At 39.0% G+C, this 14,983-nt stretch overlaps 1 protein-coding gene across 18 annotated transcripts in view; it reads left to right on the top strand.

Annotated features, from left to right (window-relative positions):
• The first annotated feature begins 210 nt into the window (after nt 1-210).
• The window catches only part of LOC105227778 (dnaJ homolog subfamily B member 3), a 52,849-nt gene continuing 38,076 nt past the window's right edge, over nt 211-14,983 (top strand). For 3 of the 18 annotated variants that reach the window (XR_007422119.1, XR_007422115.1, XR_007422113.1), the window contains exon 1: nt 211-6,522. The gene's annotated coding sequence lies outside the window, so the exon portion shown is untranslated. Of the gene's footprint in view, nt 6,580-6,718; nt 7,023-14,983 lie in introns of those variants that run through there. The other 15 variants (XR_007422120.1, XR_007422117.1, XR_007422114.1 and 12 more) reach the window with 11 other exon arrangements.

Raw genomic sequence — 14,983 nt, 5'->3', positions numbered from 1 at the left:
GCGTACAACGACAGCTGCCCTTTGGGGGTATCCACAGACAGGCGCAATTGCGCTTGGTGGACAAGGAAACTCGCAGACCTAAGGAAAAAGGTACGAAGCCTATTTAATAAGGCAAAACGTACAGGGGTCTGGGAGGAGTACAGGAGCAACCTGACTCTTTACAATAAAGAGATCAGGTCTGCTAAACAGTCCAGCTTTAGGAGATTTTGTGAGAACGTCTCCTCTACACCAGAAGCGGCCAGGCTGCATAAAGCTCTGGCTAAAGGGAAGACGGACACAGTGCTAGCCATCAAAAAGAGTGACGGGACTTTCACGACCAGCGCAGAGGACAGAGCTAAAGAGCTCTTGCGCGCTCACTTCCCGGAGACTGTCCCGATTTATCGGTGTCTGCCCTCAACTGAACACAGGCCGTCCCGCACTGATTGGGCGATCGCCAAACAACTGTTTACTGCGGACTCGATCAGGTGGGCAATAGCCTCGTTCGAGAGGTTCAAGTCTCCGGGAGTGGATGGTATCTTCCCAGCGCTTCTACAGCAGGGTGAGCAGATTCTAATGCCACACCTGATAAGGCTGCTGAGGGAGAGCCTGGCGCTGGCCTACATCCCCGAATCATGGAGAACAGCTGAGGTTATCTTCATACCGAAAGTGGGAAGGAAGGATTACTCGCTGGCCAAATCTTTCAGGCCGATCAGCCTAACCTCCTTCCTACTGAAAACTATGGAGAAGATAATAGATTATCATTTAAGGTCTAACGCGCTGAGGGACGCACCCCTGCATGCAGCTCAGCATGCATACAGAGCTGGCAGATCAACTAATACAGCTCTGTACCAGTTGACCTCCGAGATAGAGAGCTCGCTGGAGAAAGGGGAAATCATGCTATGCGCCTTCTTGGATATTGAAGGAGCTTTTGACAACACTTCTCGTAGAAGTGTAGCAATGGCACTGGAAGGTAGGAATGTGGAAGCACCGGTGCGTAGATGGATAGAGGCGGTACTCCGCACTAGGATTGCTGAGACTACTGCAGGGGGTACTAAGATTCGCCTAGGCACAACAAGGGGATGTCCGCAGGGTGGTGTACTATCGCCCCTGCTATGGAGCCTTGTCGTGGACGACCTGTTAGCATTGCTGACCGTCAACGGCATTCGCTGCCAAGGATATGCGGACGATATAGTAATCATAGCGAAAGGCAAATTCGAGGACACTCTCTGTGACCTGGTGCAACGAGGGCTAAATCTGGCTAAGGAGTGGTGCAGGGGAGTTGATCTGAGCATCAACCCCTCGAAAACAACCATCGTCCCGTTCACGAGGCGTAGATCCTTACCCGGGCTTAGGAACCTCACACTTGGGGGCAAAGTGATTGAGATGACCAACAATGTTAAATATCTCGGTCTCACTCTGGATTCCACTTTGCGGTGGAAGCAGCATGTGGACCAAACCATGGTCAAGGCGACGAAGGCTCTAATGGTGTGCAATCGACTGGCAGGCAAATCCTGGGGTTGCAAGCCAAGGATTGTCAGGTGGTTGTACACCATGATTGTGCGACCGATAGTGACATATGGAGCGGTGTCCTGGGCCTCTGTTGCGGCACAGGCCTCGGTGGTGGTGAGACTATCGAGGCTTCAACGGCTAGCATGCGTTTGCATGACGGGCGCGATGCGGTCCTGCCCAACAGCGGCGCTGGAGGTCCTGATGGATCTCACACCGCTTCACATTGTGATTGGCCAAGTAGCCAAGCATTCACTTCTGCAAATAACGTCAGAGGGATGCGGCAAAGGAAAAATAATCTCGTCCCAGAGGATGGAGGTGATAGGTGCCAGTAATCCAATTGCCCTCTTCCCGAAGGACGGGACTACTAAGATAATTAACTTCACTAGGAAATTCAAGGTTACCTTTGGTAGCAAGAGCGAGTGGAATGACTCCACTCTTGAGCTGTTGCTGAGGGACAGTACACTGAAGTGGTACACCGACGGCTCGAAGACGTCGGAAGGTATTGGTGCAGGGATCGCGGGCCCACGCGCAAGGTTATCCATACCGATGGGTCGATTCCCCAGTATCTTCCAGGCCGAAGTCCTAGCCATAAGTCGGTGTATAGAGATAAACCTCCACCGCGGCTATCGTAATGAGAGAATAACCATACTCAGCGATAGCCAAGCGGCACTAAAAGCAATCTCGGGCTACGAGATCAAATCGCTGCTAGTGAAGGAGTGCAGGGAACGGCTAAACAGCCTAGCGGAATTGAATCAGGTGCACCTAGTTTGGGTACCTGGTCATAGAGGCATAGCCGGAAACGAACTGGCTGACGAGCTTGCCCGCTCTGCAGCATCCACAAGTATGGTAGGGCCCGAACCATTCACCGGGGTGGGCCCCCACACGATAAAGGAACTGCTCCGTAAGGAGGAAAGAGAGGGCAGAGAAGGTCACTGGCAACGGGTGCAGGGCATGCGGCATGCAAAGTTGCTGATAGGGGGGTACAACCTCAAAAGGTTCAAATCCATAATAAACCTCCCTAGGATCAAACTCAGGCTCTTGGTCGCATTTTACACCGGCCACTGCAAGTTGAAAAGGCACTTGTTCAACTTGGGACTTGCCTCTTGCTCCAATTGCCGGTTCTGCGACAGAGAGCCTGAAACCCCGGAGCACCTGCTGATCGATTGCATCGCAGTCTGTAGACGCAGGTCTAAGGCCCTTGGAAACCCATTTCCGGATAGGGATCACATCGACTCACTAGCTCCCAGCAGAATACTGGAATTTATCGATTTGTTGGGGCTTGGTGAGTCCTTGTGAGCTAGGAGAGGGCACAATAGACCCAAGGTCGCAGTGCATACCTCAAGTATTTCTATTGTCTATTGTCTATGTAGAGCAGATCAAATTTATTACTGGTAAGTACTTAAAATTGATGTACAGAGAAGCAGGAGATATTACCGAGTAACGAAACAATTACCAAGCTTGCCAGATAGATAGTTCGTTACCGAATAACGACTAACGAATTAACAGAGCTGGTCTGAATACCCCTATTATATATTCGTACTGCAGATGGACGTAATCGGACCACGGATCACGAGACCCACGGGACCCACGAGATTTGATTGAACGAAAACCTATAAAGAGCCATAACTAAGCACCAATTTGGACAAATTCCGATTTCTTTGGCGTCGCGATCTGAAGGTACCATTGAATGAATGAATGATAACGAAGAATGCACTGTGACCTTTGATCTATTGTGCCCTCTCCTTACTCACATTGACTCGCCTAGACCCAGCCCATTAATGAAGTCCAGTAGACTTCCTGGTGCTAGTGAGGCAATGCGATCCCTATCCGGAAACAACACTCCAAGGGCCTTGGATCTGCGTCTACAGACTGCTGTGCAGTCGAACAGAAGATACTCCGGGGTTTCAGGCTCCTTGTCGCAGAAACAGCAATTGGCGCAAGCTGATAGGCCCATGCTGTGCATATGCCTGTTTAGCTTGCAGTGACCAGTGTACCATGCGACTAGCAGCCTGAGTTTGTCCGTGGGGAGGTTTATTATAATTTTGAACCTTTTCAAGTTATGTCCTCCCATTAGCAGCTTGGCGTGTCTCATACCATGAGCTTGTAGCCAATACTCCTTCCTGCATTCTCTTTCATCTTTACGAAGCAGCTCCTTCATGGTGTGGGGACCCACCCCGGTAATGGGTTCGGGTCCTACCATTTTGTTGAAGGTTGCGGAGCGGGCGAGCTCGTCCGCCAGTTCGTTGCCGGCTATACCTTTGTGACCAGGCACCCAGATCAGCTGTACCTGGTTCCTTTCCGCAAGGCTATTCAGCCTATCCCTACACTCCTGCACTAGAAGCGATTTGATCTCGTAAGAGGAGATCGCCTTTAGCGCCGCTTTTCTTGACTTGCCTATTCGCTCATTGCGATAGTTGCGATGGAGGTTTATTTCTATACACCGGCTTCTGCCTGGAAAATGTTCGGGAACCCACCCATGGGTATGGAGAGCTTATTGCGTGGGCCCACAATCCCTGCGCCGATTCCCTCCGACATTTTCGTGCCATCGGTGTACCATCTCATAGTACTGCTCCTCAACAACAGCTCGAGATTGGAGTCGTTCCAATCCTCTTTGCTGCCGAGAGTAACCTTAAACTTTTTCCTGAAGTTAACCTTTTTGGTAGCGCTATCCCTCGGGAGAAGGACCACTGGTAAATTGCCACTTATCCTTTCCATCCTCTGGGATGAGACTACTTTGCCTTTTCCCCACCCCTCTGCCGTTATTTGCAGAAGAGTGTGTTGGGGCTACCTGACCGATAACTAAATGAAGCGGAGTAAGTTCGAGAAGAACCTTCAGTGCTGCCGTTGGACAGGTACGCATTGCGCCAGTCATACAGACACAGGCCAGCCGCTGTAGCTTCAGTAGCTTAGTCTTAACCGAAGTTAGCGACGCTACCGAGGCCCAGGCTACCGCCCCATATGTGATTATCGGTCTCACTATCATGGTGTACAACCACCTAACTATCCTTGGCTTACAACCCCAGGACCTTCCTGCCAGCCGATTACACACCATTAAGGCTTTTGTCGCCTTGACCAAGGTCAGGTTTATGTGCTGCTTCCATCTCAACGTGGAGTCTAGCATCAAACCGAGGTATTTGACACTGTTGGTCATCTCTATCTCACTGTCCCCCAGTGAGAGATTCCTAAGACCGGGTAGGGTCCTGCGTCTCGTAAGCTGGATTACTGACGTCTTGGAGGGATTGATGTTTAGTTCAACCTCCTTACACCACCCCTTCGCTAGATTAAGACTTCTTTGGATCAAGTCCTATTTTCCTTTTGCCATAATTACAATGTCGTCCGCGTACCCTTGGCAGCGGATCCCGTTGTCAACAGTGTCAGCAGGTCGTCTACGACTAGACTCCATAGCAGGGCTGATAACACACCCCCTGTGCGCAGCCTCTTGTTGTGCCGAGACGAATTCTGCTATCACCTACTGTGGTCTCAGCAACCCTTGTGCGCAGTACGGCTTCTATCCAACTACGCACTGGTGCCGCCACATTCCTTTTTTCCAGTTTCCTGGCTACACTCCTGTGGGACGTGTTATCAAAGGCACCTTCGATGTCCAGGAATACGCAAAGCATCGCCTCCCCATACTCCAGTGAACTCTCTATTTCAGAAGTCAGCTGGTACAGAGCAGTACTGGTAGATCTGTCCGTTCTGTAGGCATGCTGAGCTGCTTGCAGTGGTAACCTTTCCAGCGCCTTCGTCCTTATTTGCTGATCCACGATCTTCTCCATGGTTTTTAGTAGGAAAGACGTGAGACTTATTGGCCAAAAAGATTTCGCCAACGAGTAGTCTTACCTTCCTACCTTGGGTATGAAGATCACCTTCGCTGTCCTCCATACCTCAGGGATATACGCCATTGCGATTCTCTCTCTCAGCAGCCGAACCAGGTGAGGCAGCAGATACTGCTCTCCCTGTTGTAACATCGCCGGAAAGAGGCCATCCACCATTAGAAAAAGGAAGTCCTCCTGATTAAAAAATATATAAAGGTATAGCTGAAACAGCGAACAACGTAAACCCGCAGCCCGAATCGGCTGATACAGCGTCAGGTAGTTAGGTACGAGCTGATGTACCGCATGTTTTGAGCTCTTGAACTGTTTAAAGTTTTATATGGATGAAAAAAGTTTATATGGAAAATAAGAAAAAGGAGAAATATACTTTTTGCTACAAATGTATTTCTTGTAAAAAAAGATTTTATATTTTCGGACTATGATAATTATAGTATAAATTTTTTATACCAATTAAAATAATAAATTTGATATGATATTTTGATTTATGTTTGTATAAGTTTATTAAATTTAAGATTCCGCTCATTCGCCAATCAATTTTGTATAATTTTTCCGCAAATTAACAATATTAAACTAAATATTAAAATGTATTAAATTATTTTGAAAATGTACTTTATTATTATAATATAACACTACTCGCTCTACTAAATTTAATATTCCTGAAATGAACATGCCGTCGGTGCATGTGTGTGCTTAAATGGGATATGTGCCTTTCCGAAATTTTCATAGAAATGAAAACTACGCTGTCAAACTGCTGAAGAGCCAGGCTATTGCTTTCAATATATGGCATACTATTAGTATTCCATATAATGCTTTCCGTAAGTAGTGTGGAGTCTCCACGAGCAATATGAACGGCAATACAATTAGTATACAATAAACTTTATCTTGTCGAGATGCCCCGTTACTAGGGTTGTCAATAGTATCCACACTGCGATCCACAATGGTTCGCTTTTATTGTGGATTATATTTCAGCAAATTTCTATGCACTCTTTTAAAAACGGCAAACCGATCGAATAATTTGAAAGAGAATGCGGGGTGTACGAGTGTGAATAAATAAATTGTTATTTGGATACACAATAGTGATAAATTATTAACATCTTGTATAAGAAATATTTTGAAGTGCTTTGGAAATAATAGAAATTTGTGCTCTGAACGCAAAGGCTCTTTTTTATTATATTTTCTGCTGTTGAAAGAAGGGTGAAAAGTAAGCGGGTACTTTTGCGTATTGTACACCTTTTAACATATTGATACATCTGTATGTGTATGTATATAAATATATAAAGACAAAAGAAGTTAAATGTATTGAATTTGTGCATTTTTAAACAAGGTTGTCAATACACATCTGTATATATAAAGTATCATATTTTAAATTGTACGAATAGTCGGTTAATGTTGATCTGTGCTGATTCATTTGTTATAAAGAAATGCCGAGATTGATTGAATGGCAGCAGCAATAGAGAAGAATTTGTTTCACATGGTTTCAACAGTTTAGCTGTTATCGTACTTTTTCATTTTCCGAATTGTATTTGAAGAATATTTTTTCAGTTTGTGTTTGACTATAATTATTTGTGCACTTTTTTCAAAATACAATTCATAATGTGCATATGCATTTGTAGGTTTTGTGCGTACATATAAATGTAATATGTACAAAAAAAATACAATGAATATCCGAGTCAATAAACCATATAAAATAAATCAGTTCCGGTAATAAGTATAAAATATATGGGCATATATGTATTAACGGCGATTGACTGGAAGCCGATGCAAGTTAGATATTTATACTTTACTAAATTGTTTATTTCAAATTAATGTAGCATCCGTCGAATTCGGGGTTCAAATGAGTATGTGCGGATATATAGTTGCCGCTGATTTATGGTTTTGGAGATATTTGCATTTAAAGTTCAAAAAATCAACTATTTAAAATGCGTGTTTCAACGATTTATAATGCATTCTATACTAATATTTTTAACATTTATATCCACTAAGGCTTCTCTAATTCGGTTCTATACATTTGTTTTATATTAAAAAGTTCAAAAATAACTTTAATTCTATATTTAACTTTCGTTGAAATCCATTTATTTATATAGTAAATAAAAATAAAAAAAGGTTGCAAACAACAAAAAAATAGTTAGCATATTTTGTAATCGAATAAAAATAAGTAAAACAACTATGAATGGACTAAGTTCGGGTGCCAAGAAAATACTTTGGTAAATGGTCAGGAGAGCGGCTTTTCCGAAAACGTGCACTAATTTTCACGGGAAGGGTCTTAAAATACTCGTTTTTAATTCTACGTTACGAATATGTATGGCGCGTGCCTTTAAAATCAATATTTTCTTTGTTTTTATCAAAAAACATCGTATTTCCCGAAATGATAAATTCACTTTTGCGCTTTACACGTCTTTAGATGTTAAAATTATACTTTCTATAAGTTATATACACGTAATTATTGATGTTGTTTACTTAATCAATAAGAGAAATTGGTTTTTTTGTTATTTTTATAAAAATATCAAAAACTTTACAATCACTTCACTTCAACGAAAATGGCAAGGTATGTAAATTCGAATGGCCACTTTTGATTCATGATCGTTCTCGAATTATCGATACTCTCAATATTTGAGGCTGATCGAGAATATGTTATTAAAAAAAAAAAAATAATAATATCCCTGGTCGGTCCAAAACCCCGGTGTTCAAAATTTTTCTGTGTCCAAATTCTTCTTCGTTCTGCAATAATAATGAATTATAAATTTTCCTATTATGTATTTCTCATTTTTACCAATTCTCGATCAGCCTCAAATATTGAGAGTATCGGTAATTCGAAAACGATCATGAATCAATAGTGGTCATTCGGATTTACAACAGCTGTGCCATAATTTCGAACATACCTTGCCATTTTCGTGAAAGTGAAGTGATTGTGAAGTTTTTCATATTTTTATAAAAATAACATAAAAACCAATTTCTCTTATTGATTAACTAAACAACATCAATAATTACGTGTATATAACTTATAGAAAGTATAATTTTAACATCTAAAGACGTGTAAAGCGCAAAAGTAAATTTATCATTTCGGGAAATACGATGTTTTTTTGATAAAAAAAAAAAAAAAATTGATTTTAAAGGCACGAGCCATACATATTCGTAAAGTAGAATTAAAAACGAGTATTTTAAGACCTTTCCCGTGAAAATTGGTGCACGTTTTCGGAAAAGCCGCTCTCCTGAACATTTAAGAATACTTTAAGGTGTAAAACAAATCATATAAAGTAAAATCAGCCGGATGTTCGAAAATCCTGGTATTGGTTATATAGGGGCAAGGCCAAGTTTTCGCTCAAATTTATCTATTTTCCCATTTTTATTGCCACTAGGTACCGGGGATTAAATATAAGGCTTATGATTAAATAGTGGCTTCAAACGTTTTTATTGGATTTCAATTTTTAGTCATAAGTGGCACACACTAAAGACATTATTTGCTTCTTGATTTGTGTAATGGAAACTGAATGAATGAAGTAAAAGGGTCGGCTTTAGTATACGATCCCACGATTTCAGGGTTAAAAGTGGTATGGTTGGATAGAGCTGATGCTCCAGATTAAGAAAATATATAATTGTTGCCGCCGCAAACTTATAGTTTTCTAGATATTTGCATTTAAAGTTGAAAATTTTGCAAATTTTATCTTGCAATTTCTCGATTGCTAGTAATTATTTAATTCATATTATGCACTTTTTATGCACTTATACTTCATTACATTGTTTCTACATATTTTTTTCCAGTAATTATTTAGTTATTTGCTTAAAATAAGCATTTTATATTTTACACAATTTTCATTTCATGCACAATAACAAAAGTATTCCGTGTTGACAGATAATAAGTGTTGCCATAATTACACATTTATCAAACGAATAAAAATGAATAAAAAATAGGACTATACCCCAAATACATAAATCATTGCCCTTTTTCTTGATATATCAAGATTTTTGATACACCCCGGTGTTGGATCGGCCAGGGTTATTTTTTTGAAGCGCGGCCGAAGGCCGCCAACGCGAAAAGGAGTTTTAATTAAAAAAAACTTGATACACCCCGGGTTGGATCGGCCAGGGTTATTTTTTTGAATCGCGGCCGAAGGCCGCCAACGCGAAAAGGAGTTTTACTTAAAAAAAACTTGATACACCCCGGGTTGGATCGGCCAGGGTTATTTTTTTGAATCGCGGCCGAAGGCCGCCAACGCGAAAAGGAGTTTTACTTAAAAAAAACTTGATACACCCCGCTGTTGGATCCGCCAGGGTTATTTTTTTGAAGCGCGGCCGAAGGCCGCCAATGCAGAAAGAAGTGGGACGCGAATGGACTAATGTTTACCCTGTTTTACCTTTGTTGTATTGCAAATAATCATTATGATCCTTTTATTAAATTATTAGATTAAACATACTTATAAGCCTTAAAACTTTTTTTATTACAATGGAAAATTTATTTCAGATGGTATTTGTTTTCTGCGTTTGAGTTTTTATGTCCATTCTTATTCATTTGATAAATGTGTAATTATGGCAACACTTAATATCTGTAAACACGGAATACGTTTGTTATTGTGCATGGAATGAAAATTGTGTAAAATATAAAATGCTTATTTTAAGCAAATAACTAAATAATTACTAAAAAAATAAATATGTAGAAACAAAGTAATGAAGTATAAGTGCATAAAAAGTGCATAATATGAATTAAATAATTACTAGAAATCGAGAAATTGCAAGATAAAATTTGCAAAATTTTCAACTTTAAATGCAAATATCTCGAAAACTATAAGTTTGCGGCGGCAACAATTATATATTTTCTTAATCTGGAGCATCAGCTCTATCCAACCATACCACTTTTAACCCTGAAATCGTGGGATCGTATACTAAAGTTTCCCCAAGTAAAATTTAAAAGTGTTCATATGGGAGTGGTTGTTGCCAGATTTCGACCATTTTGCCACTTTTTCTTGATTTGGCGGTGTTTTGGTTTGTCGGTATTTTGTTTTCGGTTTTCTGATTTTTCGGTGTTTTGATTTGTCGGTATTGAGACATCTTGATGGAACATGCTATGTTCAAATTAAGATATATAGATGCAATTTGACACAGTAGATCGCGGTAGCAAAGGGTACCAGGGTGCAAATTTTTTTGAAAAAGTGCGCGTGACCCCGCCATTTAACAAGTAATGAATAATGTTAAATTTTTCACAATTTACATAATCTTGATGTCGTGACCCCGCCCTCTAACAAGTATTGAGTAATGTAAAACCTTTCAAAATTTTCATAATCTTGATAAATCATGGTGTTGGATCGGACAGGGTTATTTTCTTTTTGAAGCGCGGTCGTAGGCCTCCACTGTGACGCAAAACTCTGTTTAAAAAGGATATGGTCGGATAGAGGAGATTATAGTTTTTAGTTATAGTTTTTAGTTATTCGCGTTTAAAGTTGAAAATTTGCAATATTTTAATAACATATTTTCGATATATAAAATTAATTTTGCACTTATATTTTTCTTTTTTATATCCACTAGCGCTTCACTAATTCATTTGCACACATTTATTTTATAAAATATAGTGCAAAAATAGCTTTTAATATACATTTAGATAAAGGTTCAGGAGAGCGGCTTTTCCGAAAACGTGCACCAATTTTCACGGGAAATGACGATTATTTTGTTTTTAGTTCTACTTTACGAATATGTTAGGCGCGTGCTTTTTATAAAAATATGAAAAACTTCACAATCACTTCACTTTCACGAAAATGGCAAGGTTATGTTCGAAATTATGGCACAGCTGTTGTAAATTCGAATGGCCACTATTGTTTCATGATCGTTTTCGAATTATCGATACTCTCAATATTCGAGACTGATCGAGAATTGGTAAAATGAGAAATATATAATAGGAAAATTTATAATTCATTATTATTGCAGAATTGGGAAAAATGAGAAATACATAATAGGAAAATTTATAGTTCATTATTATTGCCGAAAGAAGAAGAATTTGGACACAGAAGAATTTTGAACAAAGTCTCCTATATTGAGAATATCGACATTTTAATTTCCTTTTATTTTTCCAATTGATATTATTTTTCTATTGTGTATTTCTCATTTTTACCAATTTTCTTTTAAACTCGAATATTGAGAATATCGATATTTCAATTTTTTTTTTTATTTTTCCCATTAATAATATTTTTCTATTATATAATATGGGTTGGATTTAGTATCGCGCCGGTTAATTTTGGCTCACTGTACCTAAACGAGAGAACCAAATTGAAAATTTTAAACACGCGTGTATGCTTAAATTATCGAACTTTATTTTAAAACATATTTTATAAAAATCGGTTCACGAATTTTTCCAAAAAATAACTTTAAAAAATGCTATTTTCTCAATATATGCTAGTGTATTTTCATCTGTTGTGCATTGTACCAAACAAATTATGGATACATTTTCAGGCACATATATTACTTATGAATTATAAAAACCACTAGTAACGTTTTTAATTATTTTTGATTGTTAATTTCTTTGTGAATCCCTACACCCCAGTGTTGGACCGACCAGGGTTATTTTTTTTTTGATGCGCGGCCGAAGGCCGCCCACGCAAAAAGGAGTTCTATGCGAAAAACAAAAAAAAATGTATACACCCCGGTGTTGGACCGACCAGGGTTATTTTTTTGAAGCGCGGCCGAAGGCCGCCAATGCAAAAAGGAGTTCTATGCAAAAAAAATCTGATACACCCCAGTGTTGGACCGACCAGGGTTATTTTTTTTGAAGCGCGGTCGAAGGCCGCCAACGAGGAAAGGAGTGTTACACGAAAGTACATCGGTCACCCCGGGTATTCGCTCGACCAGGGTTATTTTTTTAGAGCGCGGCCGAAGGCCGCCAACGCAGAAAGGAGTACTACACGAAAATACTTCGGTCACCCCGGATCCCTTTGTATCATTAATAGATGCAATTAAATATGTATATACATTGGATTGAAACATTTTGGTTTTCTTTATTTTGATTTCTTGTCCATACAAAAATGTTGGCTGGGTTGCATTGGTTTCAGTTTGTATGGAAAAATGAGCAAAAACACTGATTTTTGGTCATTTTCAAAGGGCTCCCTACAGGTCTATAGGGGCTCTAGGGGGTCGAGGGGGGTTTATTAAAAAGTTCGATCCTTCCTCTTTCCAATAAGGGTCGTGAGGGGTGGCAGCCCCCCTGGTGCACGTTTTCGGAAAAGCCGCTCTCCTTTACCTACATTTAAATTATTGTTGAATTATTATTATTTTAGAATAACAAATAATTTACAAATTGTCAAATAAGCATTGTTACCATACTAACATAACTTAACTAACATACCCTCTATGACATTGCTACGTCTTCGCGTTGAACTCTTTTTTTTTTGGTGGGCGGCCTTCGGTCGCGCTTCAAAAAAAAAAATAACTTTGGTCGGTCGAACACCGGGGTGTACCAAATTTTTTTCGCGTAGAACTCCTTGCCGATCCAACACCGGGTGTATACATTTTTTTTCTCCCGGAGAACTCATTTTTACGTTGGCGTAATGCAAATAATCATTATGATCCTTTTATTAAATTATTAGATTAAACATACTTATAAGCCTTAAAACTTTTTTTATTACAATGCGTTTGAGTTTTTATATCCATTCTTATTCGTTTGATAAATGTGTATTTATGGCAACACTTATTATCTGTCAACACGGAATTCTTTTGTTATTGTGCATGGAAGGAAATTTGTGTAAAATATAAAATGCTTATTTTAAGCAAATAACTAAATAATTACTAAAAAAATAAATATGTAGAAACAAAGTAATGAAGTATAAGTGCATAAAAAGTGCATAATATGAAATAAATAATTACTAGAAATCGAGAAATTGCAAGATAAAATTTGCAAAATTTTCAACTGTAAATGCAAATATCTCAAAAACTATAAGTTTGCGGCGGCAACAATAATATATTTTCTTAATCTGGAGTAGCAGCTCTATCCAACCATACCACTTTTAACCCTGAAATCGTGGGATGGTATACTAAACCCACCCGAATTTAAAATAGTATCCGCATATTTCGGTTTTAAAATGAGTATGTACGGATAAAGAAAGTTCTCCAGATTAAGAATATATATGTACAGTTGTCCACAAAAAAATAGGAGTGGCCACATGAGAAAAACGAATTGTTATTTTTCATTAACAAAAATGTTTATTTTTTCAAAATCTTTGCACAATGTAATTTGCTAAAGATTTATTAATATTTCCAGATTTCGTTTATTTCAATTAAGCATAAGCAAAATTTTATATCGCAGTTTATATCAAGTAAACTAAAAACCTAGTTCCACAAAAAAATAGGAGTATTTTATGGAATACGTGACCGTTCTAAATTTTTAATATATAATGCTTCCAAAGTTTCACAGAATATTAAAATAATTAATTTTCCGTTGAATAACCTCGATTTTTTTAACACATCATTACATCTCCGAGAGATGTAGTCTATGAGATCCTGGCAACGCTTTATTGGTACTCCTTTACAAGTCTCTTCCACTACTTGCCATAAATCTCTCGAATTGATTGGTTTCTCTTCAACTACTTTCTTCTTGATATCTGTCCACAGGTTTTCAATGGGGTTGAGGTCACGAGACTGAGCAGGTCACCACAAAACCTCATCTCCGTTGGCCCTAAACCATTTTTTTGCGCACTTGCTAGTATGTTTAGAGTCATTATCCCGTTGATATACCCATATTAATGGCGTATTCCATGAGGCATGTGTTAACCTTACCTCATATAATATTACCAAGTACCATGATTTGGCATCGTTATGTATAACGCTTTTTGTGGTAAGCCGGGGATTATATTCTGAGTAAGGGAGACGTCGGACAAAGTTCCTAGAGCCTGTACTACCAAATAACTCATCTTTGGATTCGTCTGACCACAACATGTTTCGCCATTTAGACGCGGGTCAGGAGCCATGCTCTTTTGCAAATTGTATGCGGGCTTCCTTGTGTTTCTTTTTTAATGGGGGTCTTTTTCGTGGACTTCTGGCAAATAATTGGTTCTGCTCCAAATGCCTACGAACAGTTTCGGTATTAACTAACAAATTTAGTTCGTCATGGATGCCGCTGGTTGAAGAAAAAGGATTAATTTTGCAGTAGCGTACTATATTGCGATTGAGTGAAGTGGATGTTTTGCGCTTTTGTCTACGAGTTTCATTTTTGTTTCTATAATTAAAGGCATTTGCTATCATTTGAGGAAAGCATTTTAAGTTCTTCCTAGTTTTCTCATTTTTTTATATCGTTTTCCACTTTTTCTTGGTACAATGATATCCTCTACCCACTGGAGAAATACTCAATGATTAAATAAAATAATAACTAATTAAAATTGCTGCTAGATTATGAAACTATATTCACTTTTCTAATTTGGTGAAAATTTTTTATGTTAAGGAACATTTTGAAAACGAAATATCTAACGCTCCTATTATTTTGTGGAAAGCAATAACAGGTGTCTCTGAAAACTAGCAAAGCAGAAGTAGAATAGCAGTCATCACAATAAAAATTTGTTTTGTATTTTAATGCTAGTATCCCGTTATGTGTACTGTTATTGTTTCGCGTCATTTACATTTGGTTTAAAAAAGTTATGCAGCCAAACACATTTTTCAGATTGGCACTCCTATTATTTTGTGGACAACTGTAC

This window comes from Bactrocera dorsalis, chromosome 3 (assembly GCF_023373825.1).
Source record: "Bactrocera dorsalis isolate Fly_Bdor chromosome 3, ASM2337382v1, whole genome shotgun sequence".
NCBI classification, from domain to species: domain Eukaryota; kingdom Metazoa; phylum Arthropoda; class Insecta; order Diptera; family Tephritidae; genus Bactrocera; species Bactrocera dorsalis.
The sequence above is the reverse complement of the archived record's forward strand: the minus strand, read 5'-3'. Positions and strand labels throughout refer to the sequence as shown.